Consider the following 27,011-nt stretch of genomic DNA (forward strand, 5'->3'; position numbering starts at 1 on the left):
AGGCTGGCCACAAGAAAGCTAAGACCTAAATGCACTGCTTTCCTCGAGGAAGTACCTTGACTTTTCTTGCCATGTATTTTGGTCACTAACATCATTTCTAGCCTCAAGTAGTATTTCTACCTGTGTATCCATGTTCCCATATTCACACTTACAACACAGACACACACACAGAGAGCACAATAAATGGGGACTATTGCAAAAGGCATCAAAAATGTAGCTAAGAACCACTTCCAGAACTGAATCTATGCGTGTAGTCCAATAGCAGTAAATCTGTGAAAACTAATCAGTTGCAGGTATAAAAAAGAAATGGGAAACTTCTGAAATCCAAATATTTTCCCATAGCCTTGCGCTGTATCAATTCCCCGAAAAGAAAGGATTTCATAAGCACAACAGAAAAGGTATATATAGCACAACTCAGTAGAAGCACTAATTATTTTTTTTCCTTTGCTAAGGCATGGCACATGAATAATATGAAAATAACATGGTCAAATTATATTATCTTTGAGACACGGTCAAATTGCCAGCTCCTGTCAAAGCTCAGACACAGACGTGGCAAATGCATCTGACGTGCAGATAACGTAAACCCCGGGCAGGGCCTGGACAGGCTTGGATGGGTGGTTCGTATTTGCCAAACAACAACAGGGCGTAAAAGCAGACTTGGAACCATGTAATTGAACATGTTTTGAACCCATTTGATCAGAAAGCTTTTCAAGTCTCAAACGAACCTCTCTTCACGGGAGCTGTGCCAGGGGCAGGTGTGATGCTCAGAACTCCTGAAATTTTAAAGGACAGCGTAAGGGAACTGAAAACCCCTGGCTGTGCCATCTTGATTAGCCAATCATATGTGATTAATGTGATCTTTGTTCTCAAATAAACCCTTGTGAGAGGGAGTATGTGATTGGAACTTCACAATTTGAAGTCAGCACTGACCAACGTCCACATGGGCATATTGGTTTTCTCCCCAGGCTCGTCACGCCCACATAAAGAATTTGGAGAGCATGATTTAACCAATGTATTCAAAAACAACTCACCCTGAAAAAAACAGATGTTATATGTATAACGCTCTTGTTTCAGCTTTGAAAACAGTTTGCCCAAACCTTTAGGCCTGTAAATAGTTTCAATTCATGCAACAGTCAGTGGCTGCCCATTTACAGGTGCTAGCTGGAGTCCCCTTGTGGTTCTCTCTCAGGTATCACTGAAGGGAAAAGAGGTTGCTTTAAAAATCTTAGAAAGAATTCCTCCTTAGCACAGGTCCTCATTAAACAAACAAAAGCAGGGAAAAATAAACAAAAACAAATAAGCAGGGTGCCTGGGTGGTTCAGCGGTGGAATGCTCGACTCTCATGTGGGAGACCGACTGGGGTTTGATTCTCAGTTCACGCACCTCCTCCCCCACCAAAAACAAACAAACAAACAAACAAATAAGCAAATAAAATCATATAAATTATAGTGTCTAATTTTTATCAGGCTTGCTGATTTCATTTATGGCCTTCAAGAAAGAAGATGCTAGAATAAATTTTCTTGCAGCATCCCTGCTCTGATTTCAACTTGGGTGTAAATTGTCTGAGCGAGTAGATTGTAATTTCTCTTTCAGTCGATAACTAGCACTACAACACAGAGAAGGCCGTGTTATCATAAAGCCTTGCATATGCACATTATTTTATTTTCCAAAGCTTATCATTTCAACCTCATAATATCCTTCTCAAGGAAGGAGAGATAATTAGAAATGAAAAAACTGAGACTCAAAAGATGAAACAATTTGTCAGAGATCCCACAATCAGCCCAGGGCAATTCCCAGGGGAGACACGGAGTCTAGCCTGGGGTTAAGAGAACACGCTTGGGATTTGCAGCTGGGACACAGGTTTGAAATCTGCTCTGCCAGGGGTTGACACAGGCGAATGCCTTACCCATTCAAGCTCGAGGTTCCATATCTGTGAGATGCAAACCGTAAGGGCACTGGCTGTACTGCTACCCTGGTGAGCCAAAAACTGAGATGGCATATGTGAAAGCGGCTGTCAGATTTAAATTGCAAAATAGCAGATAGGGTTGCTGGTGGCATTGATGAACAAGAGAGTTTCGTGACATCGTTCCGTCGTTGAAGAAACCATAAGAGGAGACATTAGAAGCCCTCAGAGCAGCAATTCGCTGAAAAGTCTTTCTACAACCCTTGCTGTGGACACTCGAGGGTTCACCAAGGCCCAAACCTCTTTCCACTGGCATCTGCTGGCACTTTTTACTCATTGAGTGGGACTCACTTTAGTCCCCACCCCGTGAGTGCCCACTGAGGAGGGGCTCCAGGCAGGCTGGCGGTGGGGGAAGGGGCTTCACAGGCCCCTCTGGGGGGCTCTGCCACAACCCCCATCAGGAAGCTGAAAAAGGCAGGGTCTGGCTGGGACTGCCTGCCCTACATTCGCTGCTTCAGTGCAGTGGGCGGTAGGAGAGGGGGTGAAAGGATGCCGGATAACCAGATAATTTGGGGTGAGGGCTCTCATCAACATCCTTAAAAACCCCGTACATTTCGCTCTGGCTGCGTGAAGACTGGTGCCTTAACGCGGCAGGTATCCGTCCCTGAGAGCGCGCGGCCCCGGACCCCGGGGCTTCTGCCTTCGCACTGGCTCTTCGGACTGTCCCTGCCGTCGTGTTGCGAACAAAACCCAGTGTGGAGAGACCGCGGGCGCCGAGAAGCAGGGCAGAAATAGGAACACAGGCAGCCTGTGGGGGATCCTGCTTCATCACCTGCCACCAGGCTCGTGTCAAAAATAGATCCTCTCCTCCTGCCTCTCAAGGGAAAAGGGCGGCGGAGGGGACTCCTCAGGCATGAAAAGAGCAAGGGAAAGGGTACAAGATGGACATAGGACTCAGAATCTAAACACACGCATGCATCCTACAGAAAACGTGTATAAATAGTGCCGCCTGAGGAAGGATTTGCCGCCATAAATGGGGCAGTTTCATATTATTATCAGCTTATTTTCTCTGATCAAAACATCTCGAGGAAAATTGGAAGTGACCCCATCACCATTTTGGTTGATTTCTATGAGATACAAAATGGAGTCAGATTGCAAAATTGTTGCACTTGATCATTCTGAAGGAGAAACATTTTATTTTTATTTCTTTAGGAATTAATTAAACTTCATTTATACAAGTGAAAGTCCAAACTGAATTAAAATATTTAGTTCTAAATGACTCCACAACCCTTTCGTGCACAGAACAAAGAAAATACTCGTAACTCATCCAAAGTAATACGTCTGAAATACTTTCCTCAAGGAAACAGTACTTGGGACTTTGAATATGACCACAGACTAGAAATATTGCCACCTGTGTGTCCTTTGTCCTCTTATCAAGGACACCAGTAAGGGGATTAAGATGCGGCACATCTCCATTGAAAGAACCTAATCAGAGGTGGGTCTGCAGGCACGAGAGCGGATTAAAAGACCATGGTCATAGCCTGAATACTCCTAAAGAGAGCATGGAAAAATCAAAGGTGGGATTATACACAGAAGATAGCACTTAACAAATGAATATGAATGCTGAATCATTCAATTGATATCTCTTTTAGTCTCCAGTATCTTTTTACAAGAAGTAAAAACCTAAAATTACGGAATTATAACCCACATCAAACTCTGAAATATGTCTACTACTAATTGTGGTGCTGTGCTTTGAAATGTATTGTTTTTTTTTTTGTATATATGTTATTTTTCACACAGAAAAAGGAAAAAAAAGTCAATTATGCTGATAAAAAAATATATTGATTCCTTCTAGCCTCCTATATTCTGGAGCAGCTAGAAGGAAAAATCTGAGAGGATCACATGGTAGCCCATGGCAAACTCTGGGATCTGTCCTGTAACCACTTGTTTAAGAATGCTTTGAAAACTATTGCTTTTTTATTTCTTTGCATTATATATATGCTATACTATACAATAAAAAGTTAAAAGAAAGAATGAAACAAGGTATAAAAAAGACCATGGCCTTTTCTGGGGTACCCCCCCCCCCAATCCTTCCCACTGGAGTCCTCAGACAAAACCCAGCCTGGTCACACCCTGACCACAGCTCATGAGGGGCTCTGAGTCAGAAGATCTGGCTGAGACGTGCCTGGAGTTCTGACCTTCTGAAACTGTGGGCTATAAATGTGCACTGTTTGAGGCTATTGAGTTTGTGGATACTTTGTTACACAGCAATAGATAGCTAGTGCTGGGTGGTAGTTAAATTCAGGTGTCAACTTGGCCAGGTATGGACATGAGCCAATGGCATGTGAACCTCATCTATTGCTGATTACATCTGCAGTTGGCTAGGAGGCATGCCTGCTGCAATGAATGACCTTTAATTTAATTGGCTGTTGCTTAAATGAGAGAGCTCAAGTAGCACAGCCCAAGCAGCTCAGCATTCCTCATCTCAGCACTCGCAGATGCAGAAAGGAATCACCTTTCTATCAGGGAAAGTTGTTGGAACCCAGAGGCCTGGAAAGAAGGCCAGCAGAGATCACCCTGTGCCTTCCCATGTAAGAAAGAACCTCAGTTGAAAGTTAGCCGCCTTTCCTCTGAAGAACTAATACATTAACTAAATAAATCTCCTTTTATTGAAAGCCAATCCATCTCTGGTGTTTTGCATTCTGGCAACTAGCAAGCTAGAACACAGGGTCACCTGGAATATTTGCAGAACTGGTACAAAATCACTAGTAACAGGATAGATGACTAGAAAATGAGCAAGTCTCGAGCAGACACTTAACAAAAGAATACATCCAGGTTTGGGGAGGGCACTTGACTTTGTTATAATCTGGGAAATGCAGATTGAATGCCATTCGGCACTATGATACGCCCACCCCAGAAGCCTGGCAATTCCCGCAGCTGGCAATGATCTAAACCTATGAGGACTCTTCATGCATGATGGTGGCGAGTGTAGACTTGTCCTGCCCAGAGAACGGTTTGGGGCCCAACTGTTCAGAAAAGCGAATGCCCCAGGACCCCACGATCCCACTCCCTAGAAAAAGTTTGGGAGGCTGTGTAGGGGGAGACTTTCTCAGGTATGTTGATAGCAGCATTTTCATCACATCCCTGAACCGAAATCACCCCCAGTGCCTGCCGCAGGAGGACAGCTGCGTAAACCACAATGAAGCCTCACGATGGAACTTTAACGGATTCTTTATGGCTCCCTGCAGCCTGCAAACAAATCTCATAAGCAAAGGTGGAGTAGAAGAGATGAGACACTAAGTAACACAACACGTTCCTCTGGAGCCAAATTCAAACACAGTCTTACATAAACTGTATCCCCAGGGGACACTTCCATGGTAAGGGGCAAACTGTCAAAAGAACAAGGCGATGGATCTTTCGATTAGGATGGGGATGAGGGAAAGTGATGGAAGTTATCACAGGGGCTTCCCAGGACCCGCTGCTTCCTGAACCAGAAATTGGTGACAGTTGCCTTGTTGTCTTGCTGAACTGTCCATTGAAGTTTTATGTGCGTCACAGTACAGTGTTACACTCCCCGCTGTGGTGGGTGGAGTCAAGCACCCCAGAAAAAACATGTTCACCTTGACCTGCACCTGTGGGTGCAAACCCAGAGAGGAGAGGGCCTTTCAGAGATGTATCTTCAGCGAAAATGTGGCCAAGTGATAGTCGATGACTAGAGAGAAACTGCAGAGAGAGAAGCCACGGGAAGAAGCTGCGGGTCAACAGGGACCCAGGAGAGACATGAGAGGACACTGCCCTCGGAAGAACCATGCCTTCTAGCCTCTGAAACCACAAGCCAATGAATTCCTGTTATTAGGCCAACCTGTTGCATGGCATTCCTCATCACAGCTAGGAAACCTAAGACACCTCTCCATCCCACTACCCCCCAAAAAAACTAATGTATGAAAACCAGATGCCTCGGGCATCATTTAATCAACACGTATGGTCAAAAAGATGGAAGATGCCCCAGTGCAGTCTTTGAAGTGGTAGCACTACATTACCAAAACTGGCTAAATATGGTGTGACAAATCTTACTTATGAATAAAGAAGTAAAACTTTTGAACAAAATACTAGCAACCAGACTTGAGCTGTCTTCTAATAATCTGTGGCCAAAGCAGGGTTTGTTTTAGCAACAAAAGTGGTTTTGGCGGCAGCGACTTCCTTCTATTGGTAAACGAAGAGAGGGTGAGAGCGGCATGTCACACCTCCCCATGGGTAGCGTACTTAGGGAAAGAAAGGAGCTACTTCCCTGCCACAGGACATCCCCCTTTACCAGCAAGTATATGCCCTCTTGGAGATTCAAGCAGATGCAGCGAGGAAGGGGGGTGCAGGGATGGGTGGTGGGGTCCAAACATCCTGATTTCCTGGGCCTGGCTGGTCCTGCCCCCACTCCAATCCACAGGAGATGGTGGATGTCAGAGGCTAGTGAACATAATGGCATTACTGTTTCCCATCGCTTCCCTATCACCCCACTCCTGGTACCAAGCTGTGTTAGTCAGGGTTCTCTAGAGTAACAGAGCCAACAGGAGCTATCTGTAAACATGAGATTTATAAAGGTGTCTCACCCAACCAATGGGATGGAAGAGTCAAAAATCCATAGGACAGGCTGTGAAGCTGGCTCCGATGAAGGGTCTGGACAAACTCCATAGGAGAGGCTCACTGGGTAAAGAAACAATGAAAGAGTCTCTCTTCTTCCTCAATTGCCTTCAATTGATTGGATTATCTCATTGTGGGAGATATGCCTTAGTTGACTGCAGATGTAATCAGCCACAGATGCAATCAACTGATGATTTAATGCACTAGCCTTGTGGTTTATCAGCCAGCCATGAGATATCCTTGCAGCAATGGTCAGGCCAGTGCTTACTGGACACCATCACCTGGCCAAGTTGACACCATCACCCAACCCAAAAGAGCAAGCGCAGTGTTATTTTTCTTAATGTTTTCCCTCCATGTGCCCAAAAGGTGCTAGAGGTATGAATGGAAGACCCTCCACTCTGGCTGCTGAGCAGTCATTGTGGGCCAGGGAAGACTATCATAAGTAATTCTAAATTGAGCTTCTAGGCAACAGTAGCTTGTGCCTGTCCCAAAGGAAGGCAGGTTTTCATCCTGAGAACCCAGAAGAAATGCATTTTCTGGTGATTCCTCAGAAAGTTAAACATGAAGTCTCCGAATGGCCCAGCAACTCCACTTCTGAGAACACACCCAAAGAGTGAAAACAGGGGCTCAAGCAGGTCTTGGGCACCAGTGGTAACAGCAGCCTCAGTCACATTTGCCAGAAGGTAGACACAACCCAAGTGGCCACCAGCAGATGATGGTAAACAAAATGCAGTCTCTCCAAACAGTGGTGTAGTGGTCCGCCATAGAAAGGAGAAATGTGCTGAGACATGCTGGGTGTGGATGGGCTGGGAAGACACCACGTTGAGTGAAATAAGCCAGACACAAAAGGACAAATACTGTATGATTCCATTTGAATGAAACATCTAGACTATACAAATTCATAGAGACATAAAGTGCATTGGAGAGTACCGGGCTGGGGAAGACAGAGAGGGTGTGCTAATGCTGGGTGGTACAGAACTTCTCTTCAGGGTGAGGAAACATCTGGGTGACAGAAGGTGGAGGTAGCACAACTCTGTAAATGTAATTAAGGCCACTGAAGTGTACACTTGAAAGTAGTTAACATGGGAAAATCTGAGTTGTTACCACAATAAAAAGTTTTGAAAATAGAAAGGTGGAGATATATTCTGCCTTCCTCTGATTTGCGAGGTGGGGCGTGGAGGTCAGGAAGTTTGTCCATCATTGTCACTGCCCCTGGCAGAGCCAGCCTGTGGCAGCTCCAATGCATGGAGGGGTCAAAGTGAGAAGATTCCCAATGGAAGGAACCAGATCAAGCCCCTCCTGAAAGCAGCTTCTGGTCTGATAAGGATCGTGAGCAGGTAATTTTCCCCTTTTGGGCTCTAGGTAGTTTGGTCAGGTTCTCTCTTCCATGCCATCAAAGGCATCCTACAAGGCTAGATAAAAACACCTTGGGAAGAGCAGTGCAATGGCGGCTCAGGGGCAGAGTTCTCACCTGCCATTCTGGAAACCCAGGTTCAATTCCCGGAGCCTGCCCATGCCAAAAATCAACCACCTTGTGGAAACAGATTTTCTTGGAGTTTCTTGGATCTACCTGTGCACACCTGAGGAATGGGGAGGAAGGCTGTGCCACCTTTCACTTGGGCAGTGCTTCTCTTCACAATGAGAAGCAATGCTGGTCCTGAGCCTCAGGTCTGAGGCTCCAAATATCTGACTCCTCACTGCAAAGCTGGATGAGAACAGTCCTTGAAACCCCCTTCCAGTCATCCAGACAAGGACTGCCACTGCCAAGTACCCAAAGCCACTGGCCATCACTCCTTTCCTCCTGGCGGAGCTAAATTCCCAGCCGCTGTAAATACAGGCAAGCATTAGATTTGCAAAAGTGGGTACCTGGCTTTTACTACTTGAGCTATAAAAATAACGAGGGTGTCTTATTGGTCAAAAATAGTTACTTGACTTTGCCTGTGCATGAGCATGTGTGAATATGTGTGTTTACGTAGCTTATCTCTTAGTGCGGGTATCGCAAAGCATGAAGATATTTAAAAAGCAAACAATTTTCACGGTGTTTCATAAAGGAAAACTTCACGGAACACCGATGCTGTAAGCACTCTGGTCATTTTTATACGTGACAGAAGAACTCATCATGGAATGTGACTCAGTGCTTGGTTTTTGAGCAGGAAAGCATCCCCGGCCCCGGCCCAGCCCAGGAAAGTCTGGTCTGCTCCGCAGTGGCCCCAGGACTCCCAGGGACAGGTGCAGGCAAGACGCTTGTTGGCTCTGAGCCAAGCCTTCATCTGGGAGGGTCTGAAATCCCAAGGAAAGGGGAGGGAGGGCGCAGGGATCGTCCTTCCTCAGAAGAACTTTGTGTCCATGCTGCCTACTCACTGCTTCCTCTGACTCAGGGCATTTACAGTCACTAGTGAGTAGCTTCAAAATCCACAAATTATTTGTAAAGTGTACACGTGCTGAGGTAGTTTCCCCTGGTCATTCTTGAAGTCCCAAGCACGAGAGCCTCGTCGGTGACCTGCCACATAGCCTGAAACTGTCGTTAGGAGTTCCAGGTGGCAGAGAGGAGAGCGATACCTGCAGAAGGCAGGGGCGCCTCCCGGCCCAGATCCAGCTCAGGGACAAAACGGGCACCCTGGTGGCTGGCAAGGGACAGGACCCACCCCTACGTCCCTGCAGCGACCCAGCCCTGAAGCCCACCCCATCTGGTTCGAGCTCTACCTCACCAGGTGTGAATGAAAATCCACAGGTCACAGAATGCCCATGAATTACAGAGTCTCTTCAAACAAGGCTCAGATAGCTAAGGCCGTTTTCCCCTGTTGTTGTGAAAACCTCATTTTTGCCCAAGAGCTTTCCCAGGAATTCAACTAAGCAGCAACTGTTTTCCCTGTACGCCAGACTTAGCATCTGGTGGGTGGCAGCAAAAAAACCCCACTACAGGGATCTGCATTCAATCAGGGTGAAAGATGTCTTAATTGCTCACAGATACCTGAGGAATGGATATTATATTAGACCGAAGAGAGGGAGCATGCCACATTCGGCTTCTGAAATGTCTCCATTACTGCGGGGTTTACTGTTCAATGTGCAACAAACATCCACGATATGACACTAGTCACGATAGCACTTATCACACACCTCATCCCCTGCTCTGCCAAGTGCAGAATTAGATTAATAGCGTGGGGCTCTAACTGCCAGGTGGCATCCTCGCTTGATTTACGCTTCTATATAAAACACCTGATTCCTTTCCAAGCTAATCACCTCCAATTTCTAAGAATTTGGCCTTAGATGTCCCAGGAATGCATGATGGGTCATATTGAGTAAAATCGATGTATGAAAATTTATTTTAAAATGTTTACTCCTTCCAGCGATGAGTATCTATTTGATGAGAAAGCTTTAAATTTGTTGAGAGACATGTCAATTTAAAACCAGAAGATAAAATCTTAGAAATGGCTTTCTTTGAACAGTCCAAGGGACGGGGTAGGCAAAGGGATAAAAGGGAGAATTGGGGAGATTTTTGGAAAGGAAGGCTCTAAAATGTAGGAGATGTATTTATGTCAGCAGAATTAATTCAAAGGACCGGCCCCCCTCTTCCAGCTGGGGCCGGCCTTCGGGTCTGGCGCTGAGTTTCTTCCAGGGCGATGGCACGGCCTGGCGAGTGGACAGAGCGGCACCTCTGCTGCGGCCCAGCGGCTGCCTGGAGTGTCCCTGCCGTGTGGCCTGAGAACACCCACTGCCCAGAGCCTGCAGGGGGCCAGGCCGGCCAGTCCGCCTCTTCCTGCTCTGAATCGGGGGGGGGGGGGGCTATCCTAGGGTCTCCCCAACGAGAGGCCACACAGCGGGCAGCGCCAAACAGGCAGGAGGCAGGAGCCCCGGGAGCGCAGCTGCGGGTGGGGGTGCCCCTGGCAGCGAAGGCGCCCGGCTGACAGTGTGCTGTCCTGCAGGCTTCTCACCACGACGCTGAAACAGGGCGTTTCTGCAGTCGGAATATTCCAGAAGGCCAGCGACCAGCCGCCACAGATGGCAGGGACACGGCGAGAATGCAGTGTTTCCCCAGCCCACGAGGACATCAGGGTTCGTGCTTATGGACCCCGGGACAAGCCCCCCCGCAGAGGGAACCCTACCGTGAGGAGAGTATGAGTCCAGGACCCCTGACAGGCTCCGGGGTCACCTGCAGTGCATGCATGAACTCTCTGCCCTTCTCTGTCACAGTCACGGATGTCCCCGCCATGGCCTCGCAGCTTGGGGCGCTGACCGATCGGGACTCAGCTGGTGCATTCCGACCACACCGAGACCTGAGGGCAGCCCTTACACCCAGGGCCCCAGTCCTCGCTGTGTCCCCAGGGACAGGCAGCCACCATGGTCCAGCAGGTCAGTGTGGGGGTCAGTGCAGGGGTCAGTGCAGCAGTAAAGGTGGAGGGCCAGCATGGGGGTCAGTGCAGGGGTAAAGGTGGAGGGTCAGCGTAGGGTCAGCACAGGGGTAAAGGTGGAGGGTCAGAATGAGGGTCAGTGCCGGGGTAAAGGTGGAGGGTCAGCATGGGGGTCAGTGCAGGGGTAAAGGTGGAGGGTCAGCATGGGGGTCAGTGCAAGGGTAAAAGCAGAGGGTCACCTCGGGGGTAAAGGTGGAAGGTCAGCAGGGTGGTGAACGTGGGGTCCAGTGCGGGGGTCAGTGTGGTAGTAAAGGTGGAGAATCGGTGTGGGGCATCCACATGGGGGTCAGCCTGGGGGTTAGTGTGGGGTGAGCCTTTCATAGCTCTCGGAGGTAAAATCCCATCAGGTTTCCACAGCAAAGCTGGACCTTGCATCAAAAACTCTGAGTTTGGTGCTTAGGTAACAGTAGAAAACTGATCACACTCACAAATGCAAAAGCCATTTTAAAATTTTTGTTTTAAATAAAGTTGCTAAGTAGCCCAAGAATGAATGTGCAGCTTTTTAAGGCATCCTACATCCTCTCAAGCTCTGCAGTATGCAAAGCACTCTTTAAGCTTTTACGCAGGGCCAGGTGGAGATGACAAGTTGTTGAGTTCTTGCTAAATGAAATCCATCAGGTGTGAAGGTGAGCTCAGCTTGGCCGCCCCCACCCCCACCCCAACAGGCTCCAGCCCCGGCGCCGCTGCACTCACTGTGAGTGACTTCACCACACAAGCCCTCAAAATGGGGTTATTTCTGCCATTTGCCTGAATATATTTTAAAAGAGAAATGACATCAGTTTTGCAGATGCCAGTGAAATCATTACAGCTGTACGGGCATGGCATGTAATTGGTTGAAGAAGCGAGTGCAAGGGGTCACCCACGCCACAGGGACACAGACGCTTAGGGCAGCTGCTCCGGGGCTTTCACAGCTGGAACCAGCACAGAGGCCCAAAACCTAGACCCATGCACAGATATGCATATGTGCACACAGACACACACACGCACGCACAAGCTCACGCATGTACACACATTCACACAAGGTCATCCCAGATACAAAGGGAAGCAGCCCCTCCTGAACTCAAGGGCATAGCCTCCCACTGAAATGCCCTCAGTGGGTTCCTGTGTCCTTGGTAGGTGGAAATCAGGGGGGGAGAACGGTGTCGTGATCCCTCCCCTCCCACATTCGAGACCTGGGTCCTGGGAGCCCCAGACTGTGGGACTTTTCTCCAGCGGCCCTAGGAAACTAATGCAACGTGCGGTTTAGTAAGCTCTCTGCAAAGCACCCAAGGCCCAGGACCCTCGGACCTGTGAGGCAAGGACACTCGACACAGGTGACTGCTTACCCAATGCTCATCAAGCACCTGCGCGTGCCAGACACCAGGCTCGGGGCTAGGTTCACAGCAGGGCGGCAGGCAGGGGGGGCACCGCCCAAAGCCCTCCAGCCAGGCCACGGCACTCTTCTCGGCCCACTCACAGCTCAGCACGTGCGCACACTGACCACCCCTCACAGAAAGCAGCACCTGGAGCAGGGATCTTTGGCACCTGCTGGGTGCACCACTCTCCCCAGAAGCCCACGTCCCACTGCACCGTCAGTCCTTCCAATGCAAGAGTTTGGAGAAATAAGATATGAGACAGTCCTCATTCTCAGTGAGCTGACCATCTCCTTTAAGACAAAACATTAACTCAAAACGAAGAATAATAATGTAAACCATCTCTCGGGGAAAAGTACCATGGGTAATTCAGAATTGCGAATATTCCCTAAATATGGTGTCCATAAAAAATTTTTATCCCAGCCATGACATTTGTGTGAATTTAATACCAGGATTGTTCCTGGGGGAAGAAAAAAAAACAACAGAACATAAGGCCACTCTTTTCATAAATCATATTTGGGGAGTGAATTCTCCAATTAAAAAATCATTAATTATTTCCTCAAAGATATTTATGGAACATTCATCATGGGAATGGTGGCTCTTTTAATGGGCTTTGGGGAGCAGGTCACAAGATGAAAAAGACACAGCACTATTATGATTATGATTATCATTACTATTATTATTATTATGAACTTACCCGTCGCAGAGAAGAAAGATGTAGAAATAGCTAACGCTTTCTGAACACACACCAGCGAGGGTGCTGGTAATGTCTGTTAAGCTCTTTGGACACATTGCTTCCTATAACCATCAACACAACAGGGTGCTGTGCCCTTGAGTAGAAGCGTTTACAGGGTTGGGGTCACACAGGGGCCGGCCCTGGAACCAGGTCCATTCTACTTTGGTGCCTCCACTCTCAGTCCATGACGAGGGCTGCCAGAATAATTCAGGGGAGGAAAAACGTATTTCTGGTTGGAGTGATAAGGATGGCTGAATGGAGGGTACTGACAGTAGATATGGATCTTGAAGAGTGACAAAGATTTCAAAAGACAGAGAGTCATGGGGAAGCAACCCAAGAAGGTGGAACAATAGGCCAACAGCCTGGAGACAGAGTGAGTGGAGGGCAAGGAGGAGTCCGTGGGACTTGTGATTTGTAGTTCTGTGCAGAGGAAATAGGAAATACAAGGTTGGAAAGGTCCACTGACGCCACCTCTCCTTTCATGTTTAATGCAAACAAATGCACAACTCAGTCTGCATGCCTTGACCGCACTCTGTGCTGAGTTTGCTCCGAGTCTCAGCAGTGCGTCCCGAGCAGGATGCCTTATAGACAGAGCATTCCACGGAGCGCGGGCGGAGGGAGCGCGCGGCAGGACAAGCAGACGGACGCTTCATCTGAACACAGGCAGCCTGCCAGCTCGTGGCTGGATGCATTCCTGAAAAAGTCACTGGAAGTTGAAATGATGTAAATCAAATCCTATTCTCCCTCAGAAACAATTTTATAATGAGGGCAACATTTCAGATCAATGGCCAGATATCCAGGTTCTAATAACCAGTATCCCGGACACCACAAAGAATATCTGTGATAAACAATAACACCTTCTGCGCAAATATGTGAACTGAATAGGGTGGCACCACAGCCACCTAATTTAAATGAATCTAAACTATTCCAGAAGGCGCAGCCTTTGCAGGACTGGAGGAGAGAGGCACTGCACGAGGCTCAGTAGCCCACTGGCTGCAGGAATGCCACCATCCAGAGCAAAGGGTTCAAAAGTCCACAGGGTCAAGCCTTCAGCAAGCAGACTGGGGCCATCGAAGCCAGCCCCAGGGAGCTTCCTTTCCTCCAGGATCCGCCCTCATCAGCTTGAACCACACGCAACAGTGGACAGATGAAGCTTCCTAAAGCAGTACTTCTGATCTTGTTTTCCTACTCAAAAACAGTGACTTCAATCTCCTGCCAAGTTCCAAGCTCCAGAGGCACCAAAATCTGGTCCTTATCTGCCTGTCCAATCTTATCTTCCACTACCTCTAAACCAATAAGCTAGGCTACAGAAATGATGGATTTATCATTATTCTCAAGCATGCCCAACATTTTCCATCTTCATGCTTTTACTGAGGCTGTGGCCTCTGCTTGGCAGAACTTCCTGGTCACCTCCATCATGATCCACAGAACCTATAAAGACATCAAAGCCAGCACATATGCCAGCTCTCCTTGGAGCCTGGTACATCATAAGCGCTCTGAATATAACTGTTGGATGATTGGAAGGACGAATAGAAAGATGGATGGATGGATGGACGGATGGATGTGAGATGGAGGGTGGATGGATGGATGTGAGATGGATGGATGGATGGACGGATGGATGTGAGATGGATGGATGGATGGACGGATGGATGTGAGATGGAGGGTGGATGGATGGATGGGTGCATGGATGGGTGGACACTGGATGGAAGGTTGATTGGGTGGGTGATGGATACAAGCGTGGATGGATGGGTGAGTGATGGATGAATAGGTGGATATATGGGTGAGTGATGGCTGAGCAGGTGCACAAATGTGCAGATACATGGATGTGTAGCTGGATGAGTGGATGGACGTGTGGATGGATCTCATCATGAATCTCCCAGCTGGTATGGTCGATCTACATCACTGTGCCATAGCACACGACTGTTCCTCTTATGAAGCTCACTGCGTATTTCCTTCTTTCATCAACATCAGAACACAGCCTTTTCTTCTCTGTAAAACACAAGGCTCTTTAAAGCCAAACTATATCCATCTTTTTATGCCACACCAGTACATCTCTTATAAAGTACAGAAGATATCAGAAATATATCAGTATGTATACATGGCAGTAGGCATTAAATGTGCATTATATCTAAATTAATACATGCAAGGGATGGAGACCAGATCTGAATGGAAGGTTGGTGGGCCTGGATCAGCTTTTACTATTTTAGACAAAGTTTAAGTCTCTTGTCTGAAGTTAACTTCTGTCCCCTCTATTCCTCCGTGAGGACCCGATTTCAGTGTCACCTGTTCCTAGATGCCTCTGAGAACACTTCCCCCACCTCTCCCCACAGGACTGTCGGCTCGCTGGGCACTGGACCCATCCTTCTTCTGAGCAGAGCTCATCACGTGGCCACCCTCCTGTCCCCCTCCAGAGCAGAGGAAGGGGCTTGGCCCATCTCTGTATCCCTGTGTGACAGCCTGTGGCACAGGGCAGCCTCTTAATAAATGTTTCCTAGTAAGCATTTTACTTTAGTAGTTTTAGCTAACATTACAAACTCTTATCCGCTGAGTACAATCACCATCGTTACCCAACCCAAGACAACGCCACTGGATCTCTATGGGTAGCAGAAACAGCCCAGACTTTAGACTGCCCAGTTTTGACCACCAGCTCTGTCTCCTACTAGGGGTTTGATCTGGGACAAATCATGTCCTGTTCCTGTACCGATCGATGCCCCTCTCCCCTGGGGATCACAGAGCCCACACTATAGGAGATGTGAGGGCCAGATGTGTGTAAATAAGGCACCTCAGGGATTCCTGACACGTGGTTAGAGCTCAGTGCATGACCACAGCTATAATTACTGTACCAGGAGGACAGGTAAAAGTCAACGTTGAGTGAGATTGTGAAAGCTTGGCTGACATATCCTTCATCCAGGGTATGGACAGATGAGTAAGAAAATAAAGACAAAAAAATAAAAAAAGTAATGGGTGATGGAGGGATGGGAAGTTTGGAGTGTTATTTTTTACTTTTATTTTTATTCCTTTCTTATTGTTTTTGGACGAATGAAAATGTTCAAAAATCTATTATGATGATGAATGCAAAACTATATGATGACATTGCAAATCACTGATTGAACACTTTGCATGATTATCTGGTGTGTGAATCTATCTCAATAGACTTGCATTAAAAAAAAACTGTACGTTGATACATATTTTTTCAATGAGTGTATGCAAACCTTTTTTTAGTAGTTGTGACTTTTTAAAAATCAAACTTCAAAAGTTACTTCAATAAACTTGGAATATGTCATTGGTAACAGAGTTCAGCGGGAGTTAGAAACAGGGTAAGATAATGGGTAATTGGAGCTGATGGAATACAGACTGTGCATTAGGACTAGATACAAAAACTCAAAAATGGACAGCACAATAATACCTAATTGTAAAGTAATCATGTTAAAATACTGAACGAAGCTGCATCTGAGCGATAGGTTCTTGTTTTGTTTTGTTTTGTTTGTTTTGTTCTTATTATTATTACTTTTATTTTTTTTTCTATATTAACATTCTATATTTTTTTCTGTTATACTGCTAGTTCTTCTAAACCGATGCAAATGTACTAAGAAACGATGATCATGCATCTATGTGATGATGTTAAGAATTACTGATTGCATATGTAGAATGGTATGAGGTCTAAAAAAAAAAAAAAATGGTCAGCACAATACTGCCTAACTGTAATGTAATTATGTTGGAACGCTGAATGAAGTTGCATCTGATCTATAGTTTTTTTTTGTTTTTTTTTCTTTCTCTTATATATTTTTGTACTTTTTAGTTTTATTTGTGTTTTCTCTGTGTTATCACTTTATTTCTTTTTCTGTTGTCGTGCTATTTCTTTCTCTAAATCGATGCATATGTACTGAGAAATGATGACCATACACCTATGTGATGATATTAAGAATTACCGATTGCATATGTAGAATGGATTGATTTCTAATGTTGTGTTAGTTAATTTTTTTTAATTAATAAAAAAAAAAAAGTTACTTCAATCCTCCATACAGTTATAGTCCAAATCTGTGGGCTGTAAATTATTTGTCATACTTCCAGTGGGACTCTCCACCCCATACTCAGGGCACATATTGAGTGTGCAGAAAACATGCAGAGTATGGCAGGGGAGGTTAGATTGTCTGGTCCACCTACAGTCAGATTTCTGCTGCATCGTTTTCCTTGGAGACTTGAAAAATATATATCCGTGGGGAGGAAAAAGGAAGTTTTCTCAACATTAAATATTTAAAGGTAGATCGATAAGAGCACTCTATGTCAGGAATTCTTCATCAGTCTCCAAGCCTCCCAAGCATTAAAAATGTAGGTAAGACGTACGCATGCCATACTGGGAGAAACCAATGTGGAAATGCGTTTCTCACACAGGCTTCAAACCAAAGACGCCAGTGTCCAGCTGGCTGGGTAAGCAAATGCCATCACACTGAAAGAGGAGTAGACGAGGAAGTTCTCTGGAAGAGAGCTATGCCTTCCTGAGGAGTGTGTGAGTGAGTGAGTGTATGTGTGTATGTGAGAGAGAGATCTGACAGCATCCGATCATAGAAGAACCACAGAGTCACTCTGTAAAATGCATCATTAAAAATGCAACACATGCAAACACTCTTCCACTGTGGATGCAGAGAGGTTAGCGAAAGCAAAATCATCACTTAGAATCACTTTAAGAAACCCAGCTTCTTACAAAGAAGGGTCAGTAGGTGGATTTGTCCAAATCACCTAGTTAAATGTTCTGAACCGTATCACTCTGTGCAATGGCTAAAATTCCATGCATGTCACAAGTCTTTCCCCTCCTCCCCACCACACCTTGAGGCTGCTTTTAGATCATCAGATGGCACAAAAACAGAAGACAGAACCATCATTTTGAAGTCTCTCTCAAATTCACAAAGGAATTGAAATGATACAATTTTTAGTTTAAGAATTTTAAAATGGACAAATTTTGCATTCCTCATCACCATCAACTTTTGAACATTTTCATTCCTCCAAAAACAATAAAAAATACAAATAAAAATAAAAGTATTTAGAAAGGGCAGAGCTCACAAGTCTTTGTGTCATGATATGAAAATATCCTCCAACCCATTCTCTTGGCACAGATTTCATAGACCTAACTCCTTATGCTAAATGTGTACATTAAGTTAAACCCTTTATTTAAACATTATTCTAACAGCAATAGAGGTAAGCATTAAATAGATGAGTACACAAATACCAGGATAGTTGGCCCTGACTTTACCTCATATCAACACAGAGTAACAAGAAGCAAATTTATCCTCCTGACCCCAAGCAACTTAAAAGTGGGTGACATGGCGGGTGCAAAGGTGGCTCAGTGGTAGAATTCTCACCTGCCATGTGGGAGGCCCGGACTCGATTCCTGGCCCATGTACTTCCCAAAAAGCAAACAAACAAGCAAACAAAGCAAGAAAAAACAAACAAAAAAAATTCAACAAGTGATGCTGTAATAATGGGATACTCATGTGGAAAAAGAATGCAACGTGACCTCTCTCCATACCAGCATTCAAAAAATAAAAGGTGGGTGATATATGAGACACCTGCCAACAAAGAGAAGGGTAACAAATAAGGCGAGTCCATGATGGCCCAAGCTTACTCTAGAGGGTCTCTAGGCTGTGGAGAAGAAGAGAAACTGAGGCAGAGACTGCTGAGCTCCTTGTATTGGGGACAGGGAGAGAGAAGTCCTGGGATGCTAGAGATCACAGGGCAAAGTCTTGCACATAGAAAACTCTGGAGAGCTGCAGATCAAGTATTCAGTTGGAGATCAATCAGCATATGCAGTTGAGGAAAAAAAACCCTGGCCAGGGGTAGAATGCCCTGAAAGTTCCAGCAGGAATAGTGTCTGGAGCTCACACAGGGCCACAAAGAGCCCCGTCCCTAACTGCCAAAGTGGAGAAGCTCATGGCTTATGGATATGGGTTAGAGAATTTTGAAGGGCCTCAGTGGTGGGGAAAAATTCACCCTAGAATAAACACTGCCCTGCCCCCCCCCCCCAATAAAGCTCAAAGCAAGATCCAAAAGATCAAACTGTTTACAAAATCTTACCTATGTACTATGATAAAGCTCAAGACTAGTTTTAGGAATATAAAAGGTCCTAGCACAACCAGAAAAAAATCGATATCCAATACAAAATTACCAGGAATACAAAGAAGCAGAAAAATACAACTCAGAATAAAAAGAAAAAGTAATCCATTGAAACTGACTCAGAAATGACACATACAGTAGAATTAGTAGAAAAAGAGCTTTAAAAGTTATTTTAACCATATATTTATGGTTTATTTAAGTATTTAAGAAATGAAAGTAAAGAATAAACATGCTGAATTATAGCAATGTGGAAGATATGAGAAAAAAGACCCAAAGGGAACTTCTATAGATGAAAACCTCAAAATATGAGGTGAAAAATGCACTGGAGAGCAGATGAGATATCATAGAAGAAAAGATTAGTGAACCGGAAGATACAACAACAGAAACCATCCAAAATGAAACAGAGAGACAAAATATTTAGCTCTACTCAAAACCCACAATTCCAGAAGTGAGTTGGTAGTCCTGAGGCTGAAAAACTGACTCAATCTATAGTTGAAGGTCAACTTAAGGTGAAAAGAAAATGCTTAAATTTCCGTGAAAGTATATGTTGTTATAAACAACAAACATAAAGTATGTGATGTTATAGAGACTGCTCTCACTTTATAATCTTTCTATTGATTATGCACTGTACCCTGCTACAGAACCACTTAAATGAGGACTAAAAAGATTCACAAGTAAATTTTCAGTTGTAAATAACTAGTGTGACTTTACCCTCTCTATATGTATTTTTGCAATAATAAAAACCCACAGTCAGAGTACTAATTTTCAATAATTGTAGCCTGAATTTTCTCATATCAAGGCAATCAAAAGCATTAGGAGTTTTTTTTCAAGTTAGGATTAATATCTTTGCTTTTCTGATCTAATTTCTAATTGAACCATTTTCTGAATTCATGTCTTTCAGTCTCTGCTATTAAATCTTCTGAATTCCAGAAAATATCTTTCACACTCAAGATTTTATGGCCCTCCATGCATGGAGGATACCCACATCTAATATTTTTCCTGAAATGATCCTCTTCAGGGTTGGGACAAATAATATAATGTTAGCTCATTTAAATTAAATAATTTATAAACCATAGATATTTAAGTGGGTTTGCCTGATCATAGATTCAGATTATCTTTAAACAGAACATATATCAGCCTATCTTAGTGATCTTTTCTTTTATTGCTTTCTTGAATACTCACCCTGTGCATGCTGGTCATGGGAAATAAAATGATAAGTAAGACATGACCCTCCGAGAGCTAGTGGTCTAAGGACTGGGCAGCTAAAGGTACTTTTATGCCGTATGGTGATCAAGTGAGGGAAAATGCTATCAGAGCAGAACTTTTGGAGTAGAACAGGAGGTGGAGGAAGAGTGAGAAAAACTGCCCAAAGGAGGTGATATTTATGTCTTGAAATAATGTGTTAAAGTTCACCTCATGGAAGCACTGGAAAGGGACATTACAGGCAGAGGAAACAGCAACTGTAAACGCAGGCAGCGTGAGCAGACAAGGTGCAATCTGGGCATAAATGTTGGGATTACTGAAATAGAAGCTACATGAAGAACAGCACCAAGATAAGAGAAAAAAGAGGAAATTAAAAACTGGTCCAGTTAATAAAGTATGTCTTGAAGCATACAATAATTTTGAATTTCACCCTAAAACAATAGAAAGCCACCAAAGGTTTCCATGTTGGCGAAAGGCCTGTGTGGATTTCTCCTTTAGAGACAGAGCTGCGGACACAATGTGAGGAGCATGCTGGAGGTGAGGGGCCTGGGAAGGCAAGCACGGCAGGCAAGAGAAGTTCAGGAAGATGAGACAAGGAACGGACAGAAGAAGGGCAGGCGGTGGGAAGAAGCGCTGACTAAAGAGATATTTAGGAAGAATGGGCAGCACTTGGGAATCCACTGTGTGCACACATGTGGAATTAGAGTGAGCAAGAAGGAAAGGATGATCCCAGAGTTCTAGCTTGGACGACGGACAGTGGTAGAGCTTCTGATGGGACGAGAAGAAGAGAAATGAGTCTTAAGGGAAAGACATGAGTTTAGATATGTTGAACTTGAAGTTTATTTGGACAGGCCTTGTTTTCATTCAACTTGAGAGGGGCAGCATCAGTGACCCCGAACGTTTAAGAAAGAATTCAAAGAAAGGCACATCAGCGTGTCCTTCAGCCTCTCCTTTCACCTCAGATTCTAAAAAAAATAAAACATATACGAAGGCGCATACTAAGGTTTCTTTCCGGGACTCAGATATTGGGTGTAGACGCTGTAGAAACGTGAGGGAACCTGCCTGACAAAGCCCGTGGAAAGGAGTCTGGCTGAAGCCCGGGCCAGAGCGCTGTGACCCTGTTTGGAAGTCCTGCCCTCATAGCCGATGTGAGAGCAAGGGGCTTTGGGTTCGAGGCTGGCTGTGGCTACAGACCCATCGTGAGCCCGTTCCGAGCTGACTCGAAATCACAGAGACACAGTCTAGACACAATGACAAGCCCAAATCCAAACCACTTCTTTTCTCCTAAGACTAACTGGCTAAACAGGAAGGCCCCTGCATCTCCTAAATACCAAGCAGAGCACGCCATGTATAGAGATAAATAAAAACATTTCTACTGAGGTACAACCCCCTCGAAGCTCACACCTCGACAGGAAAGCAGTAAAGGCCAACACAATTTTAAGAATGAAGAAATTTACAAAGCAGCATAGGAATGAATGAGGAGGGGGCAAGTGGGGAAAAAAATCTGCCTTGAGGAATTGCAAAAGGATGTGCCAAAAAATGATACTTAACTGGACCTCAGAGGACAGCAAGGAGAGGAAGGAAGGGGTCTGCCTTGGGCAACTAGTTCCACTGCCTGCATTTCATCGCCGTGGAACTGACAGGGGGCACTGAGCCACTTGCTAACTCAGCCAAGTTCCGCTCAACACAGGCGCTCCCCTCCGAGGGCAAGCAAGCGTTTTACCCAGTGGAAAAGGGACCAGATTATGACTGCTACAGATAATGTCCCTTACAAAGAGCCTCTTGCAAAATCTTTACATGTAATGAATTAAAACTTAAAGGCTGTTGCTATAATTTTCTGTCTTCTCCCTATTAAAAAATTTCCCTCTGTTTTAAGCTCTTAAAATCCCATCCTATAAAAGATCCCCGAGGCCCAAGGCTGCTTAAGAGATTTGTGAAATCTTCAAAAGTATATGCGAAATGCCGTAAATATACGCATTTTTGGGGGGAAAAGTGTCAGGAGCTTAAGAGCCCTACAGACTAACCCCCATTCCCCACTCCCACCCCACAGAGGCTAAAGGAACTGCTGTTCTGCAGAGTTTTGCCAGGCTTTTTAGTATGTTTCCCAAAAGGGAATTATGGATGTAACATTTAATATCACTTGTAAAGAAATGTTTCCTATAGAATAGGGGAACATAATAATATATTTATATTAATCATGTAACAACTTGCCAGAGAGACATAGACTTGACCCTTCTATGTTTCCAATAACTACTCAGGATGCTAACATTTAGAAAGCTCACTTCCTCCTCATCATGCTTGCTACATGTTTACTTTAATTCACATCCTGTGTGACCCCATGGGAAAATTTTTCACTAATTCTGGGGAAAATCCCACAGGGTCATACAGGATGTGAATGGGTCTGTGCTAAGCTTACCTTTGGCTTGAAAAATAAAATGAGATAGTTTCACTTTCTGTTTGTTTGTCACAAGTTCTGCTTTCTGGTTCCCAAAGTTCCGAGTCATTGTGCATTTGTGTTTCTGAAATGGAAGTTCAATAAAATCCCAAAATTCCCGCTCTCGGTTCAAGGAATGGTTTCTCTGTATTGCACTGCAAACTCCTTTCGGCGGAAACTGCCAGTCTGGAGTCCAGCTCCTGCAGGGCCCCAGGGGGGCCCCCAGGGTGTTCCCCAAACTTGCTCACATCCGGCTCAGCTGCCGGTTCCATTTCCTGTGGAGAGCATACATCATGCCACTTCCCCCCAGAAGAAAGAAAGCCGCTGGCTTAATTGCCGGTGGAAACACTGTCATACTTTCCACTGGCCAATTGAAACCATTACTGCTCCAACCATCGTTAATTTTTCCACAACAATTTGCAGAAATGTCAGGAAGCAACTGCAAGAGGACTGATTAATTGTCCCTACCATGCCCACTTCACCAGACCATATATAAAAATAAAGCCTGGGAGTTTTCTGCCGTGGCTGGGATGGGTGGCAGTGTGTCTTATCCTGAAAAGTCCTGATCAACTTTTGACATCCTCAATGGTCCAAGCATTTTCTGGTCTGAAGGAAACCTCCCCATGCTTGAAAAAACCACAAAGGAAAAGATTACTTCCTGCCATTACTAAAGGTATATCTGCTTAAACAGACATTCATGAATTCAAATCATATCTAGCAACATGGCATTTATACACAAACCATAGAAGCTAAAATCCACTTAGCAAACATGAATTTGAAAATCACATGCCCTCCTTTTGCCATTTCTTTTCAATTTCCTTTTGCCCTCACCATTGTCATCTGAGCCAGACCAGCAGCCTGAACCTATCAAATACTGAACTGTGCGAGCATAGCAAAAAACCAGGGGAGAAGTGTACCCCACAGTCCCCGGGACACAGCCCCTGAGAATCCCTGCATTGTCCCACGCAGGGCCCAGCAGCTGACTTCTCAGTCAGCACTCAGGCTTGCAGACTTTTTACTAGCTGGCCAAACCTCAACCAGTGTCAAAGAAGAGAAGCACTAACAGACACTTCCCCCCAAAACATGAGAATTCAGATATCACTTCTATAAAGGGCACTTGAGAAGACTTCAAAAGCAGAGAAGACGGCACCATCCCATCCTGGAAAGTAAGACCGAGTCAATCCAATCTGGCATTCTGCAGCACTACTGAACGTTCCAGAAGGTATGAACATGACTTTCCTTCTCCCTATCGTCTGAATATGGACAAACAAGGGATAAAATCCCAATAGACTTTGAGCTGAGATGCACAGTGATTGCAGAAGCAGCTCCAAGAGAGTGGAAAGGCTCCTTCAGCCAGCACAGAGGTTCCTGGGTCAACCCGAAACCAAACAGGAGCAGGGACGGGGCAGTGATGGTGGCACTGAGGCCACCACTGGACTTGCAGCCCTCGAGCCAGAACTCCTGCTCCCACATCCATCCCGGCCATGCATGAGGACTGCTCTGACCTCCCTGTGCCTCAGTGTTCTCACCTGTTCAATGGGGGTGATAATGACACTGTCAGAATTGTCACAAGCCCTCTGCAGTGGACACAGGTGGCGGTTAGGAAGTGAATCACAAATGTCAGCAATCAATTCCATATTTTTCTGCTGATTTTTCAGATATGTGTTAGTCTATAAGTGAGGGGGAAACAACATGACAAGATTAAATTAATTTAAGAACGCCCGCCGAGGTCCCTGACAGCATCAGGCCCCACCATTAATACTGGGTCTCCCGCTCTGGGTGACACCCCTTCTTCTTTACATGGGTCCCCAAGATGGCTGGGGGCAGCAAGCATGGTGATGTTGGGGGGCCGGGGCAAGGGTCACTACAGCAGGCATGGGGAGGAGAGGGGGGCCTGGAGGAAAGAGAAGGCAGTCCCCAGGACCCTGCCATGTAGACCCAGCCACAACCAGGACACAGAGGCACGGGGCCAAGGTGGTGACGGGGGGCATGCCATGCAGGAAAAACGCTGCTTTTAGTTCCTACTGTGCCCTGGGACCTGAAGTAACTCTTACGCGTTCCAATGCCGTGACCGTCTGCGGTAAATTTGGGATTTCATCCAGGTTGGCACTTCCCCTGCCCCCCATCTTATGCCGTCTGGCAGTTGATAGAGCCAGTGGCCCCCTAGGGTGTCTCATCCTTTGGGTGACATAAGACACACGTCTTAACAAGAAAGCCAGTCATCGCGAAGCCGACTGTGCTGGTTTGGGGCCGTTATGTGCCCAGAAAAGCCAAGTCCTGCTAACCCTCTTGTGGGGGCAGACCCACTGTGGGCGGGGCCTTTGATTAAGTTGTTTCCATGGAGATGTGACCTACCCAATTCAAGGGCATCTTAATCTTCACTGGAGTCCTTTGTGAGAGAGAGACAGAGACATTTAAAGAGAAAAAGAAAATGCCCCGAGGGGAACCTCTGATCAAAGCAAATTGCTGGTGTTGATCATCGTAATTTCTCACCGTCCTGCTAAGCAGCGACAGGTACAGCGATAATTCCAGACAGGAGCCACAGGGCAGGGTGACACGGAAACCCTGTGATTTCTAGTGGGGACAAAGTCACAGACCCTCCGTCCACAGTCATGTGTGGCCGGCACTCAGGATTGGAGGGAGAGTGAAATTTCATGAGGGGCTCGTGGAAATAAAGTTACGTGTTTTTCTCACACCAATCCTCAGCCCTTCTGAATTCCAACATGGGAGGCTGAGATCCCGGGCAGATAAAGAGGCACCCTTTTACGGTCCCCATGTCCCAGGCCAGATCCAATGGTGTCCCTCCTCAGAGCACATTCCCAAAGGGAAGTGAGGCTGTTCCTAAGCAGAGGGGAAAGCGGATTTGCCTCCAGGCTCATTAACTTGGAAATGAGTTACCCAAACCCCACAGGTCCCCAGAACCCACAGGCAGCAGTGCGGGGAGCCCGTGGGGGGCGAGAATGCCAACTGGGAGCCACTGGCCCACCTGCTCACATGGGGCCCCTGGCCCTGGAAAGATCCACCCAAGGGACAAACCCACCTGCCACTTCTAGTTTCTGAGCCAGCACCCGCAGCCTCCCCAAGCAGCCTCTGGGGACAGGGCCAGGGGCGAGAGGGACAGAGTCCAGTCGCTTCCACGGCCAGCTCAGCTGCACATATCACCAACACACACAATGCAGAAGTATTTCAAAAGCCACGGGCGTCTTTGTTGTCCACGTGAGAAGATCTGCCACCCCAACACCCGCAGCTGCTCAGTGAAACTTCTACAAGGCTCTTCCACCTCTTTGCTCCAAAGAGCCCAGCACGGCATGGGGGGCTGGGGCTGGTGGGCGGCAGGCTGCCGAGTGGGGGGCGATGTCAGCAGGCAGGGTGGCTGCAGGAAGCATCCAGGCGCACAGGGCGCAGGAGACAGGGTGCTGCTCAGATGGGCACACATGGCAGGGGCCGCTCAGATGGGGCGCTTATGGCAGGGGCGCTGCTCGAATGGGGCACATAAAGTTCATCAGGAAAACCCTGCAGCCCATAAACTATAGTGTGAGATGCACGGCAGGCATCCAGTTGCTGACATTTCAACCAAAGGACCATCCCTGCCCCACTCACATAAAGTTTATTTCTTGCCATGTGATATTGTTATTATATTTGATTCAGATATCAGCTATTAAAGTTGTGAGAATGTTAGAAAATAAAACATAGAAATCAAATTATCGAGAGTATTCCTTTTGGTAAGTCATTTTATATATTATTACTGAATGTACAAACTCAAACACATCTAATTGTAATAGATATTACAGAAATTAAACAGAATGTTTCTAAACTTAATCTAAGAAAGGATTTGAGTAATCATGACATAAGGAAGACAATTTAAAGGTGTGTTCTCTGGAAAATGTTAACTAATTGTGTCTGTGCTGAAGAATATTCACTTAAAATGGAATTCATTTATTTTGATTTAAATTTTTCTTCAGATCTCCAAAATGCACCAAACATATGCATGCAAAACAAGGTGCATATAAAATTAAAATGATACATGATTATAATTCTAGAAATTAAAAATGTAAAATGTAGCAATAAATATCTTCAACTAAATAATTAATTAGTCTCAATCCAATAGTTCGCCGCTATATTCTAAGTGAACAAACATCTCTTGTTTCCCACATGCTGCACCAGACAACCACACTGTTCGCAAAATACAATGATAGAGATCTGATTTAGAAACCCTTTTTCACAATCTAGA

General features: G+C 45.7%; 1 protein-coding gene across 5 annotated transcripts in view; it reads right to left on the reverse strand.

Annotated features, from left to right (window-relative positions):
• Positions 1-27,011, reverse strand: part of HIVEP2 (HIVEP zinc finger 2) — a 174,770-nt gene that overhangs the window by 42,975 nt on the left and 104,784 nt on the right. Inside the window, exon 3 of one of the 5 annotated variants that reach the window (XM_077143348.1) lies at positions 24,310-24,450. The exons of the other annotated variants lie outside the window; for them this stretch is intronic. The gene's annotated coding sequence lies outside the window, so the exon portion shown is untranslated. The remainder of the gene's footprint in view (positions 1-24,309; positions 24,451-27,011) is intronic. 5 annotated transcript variants of the gene reach the window in all.

The sequence above is a fragment of the Tamandua tetradactyla genome, chromosome 25, assembly GCF_023851605.1.
Source record: "Tamandua tetradactyla isolate mTamTet1 chromosome 25, mTamTet1.pri, whole genome shotgun sequence".
In the NCBI taxonomy this organism is placed as follows: domain Eukaryota; kingdom Metazoa; phylum Chordata; class Mammalia; order Pilosa; family Myrmecophagidae; genus Tamandua; species Tamandua tetradactyla.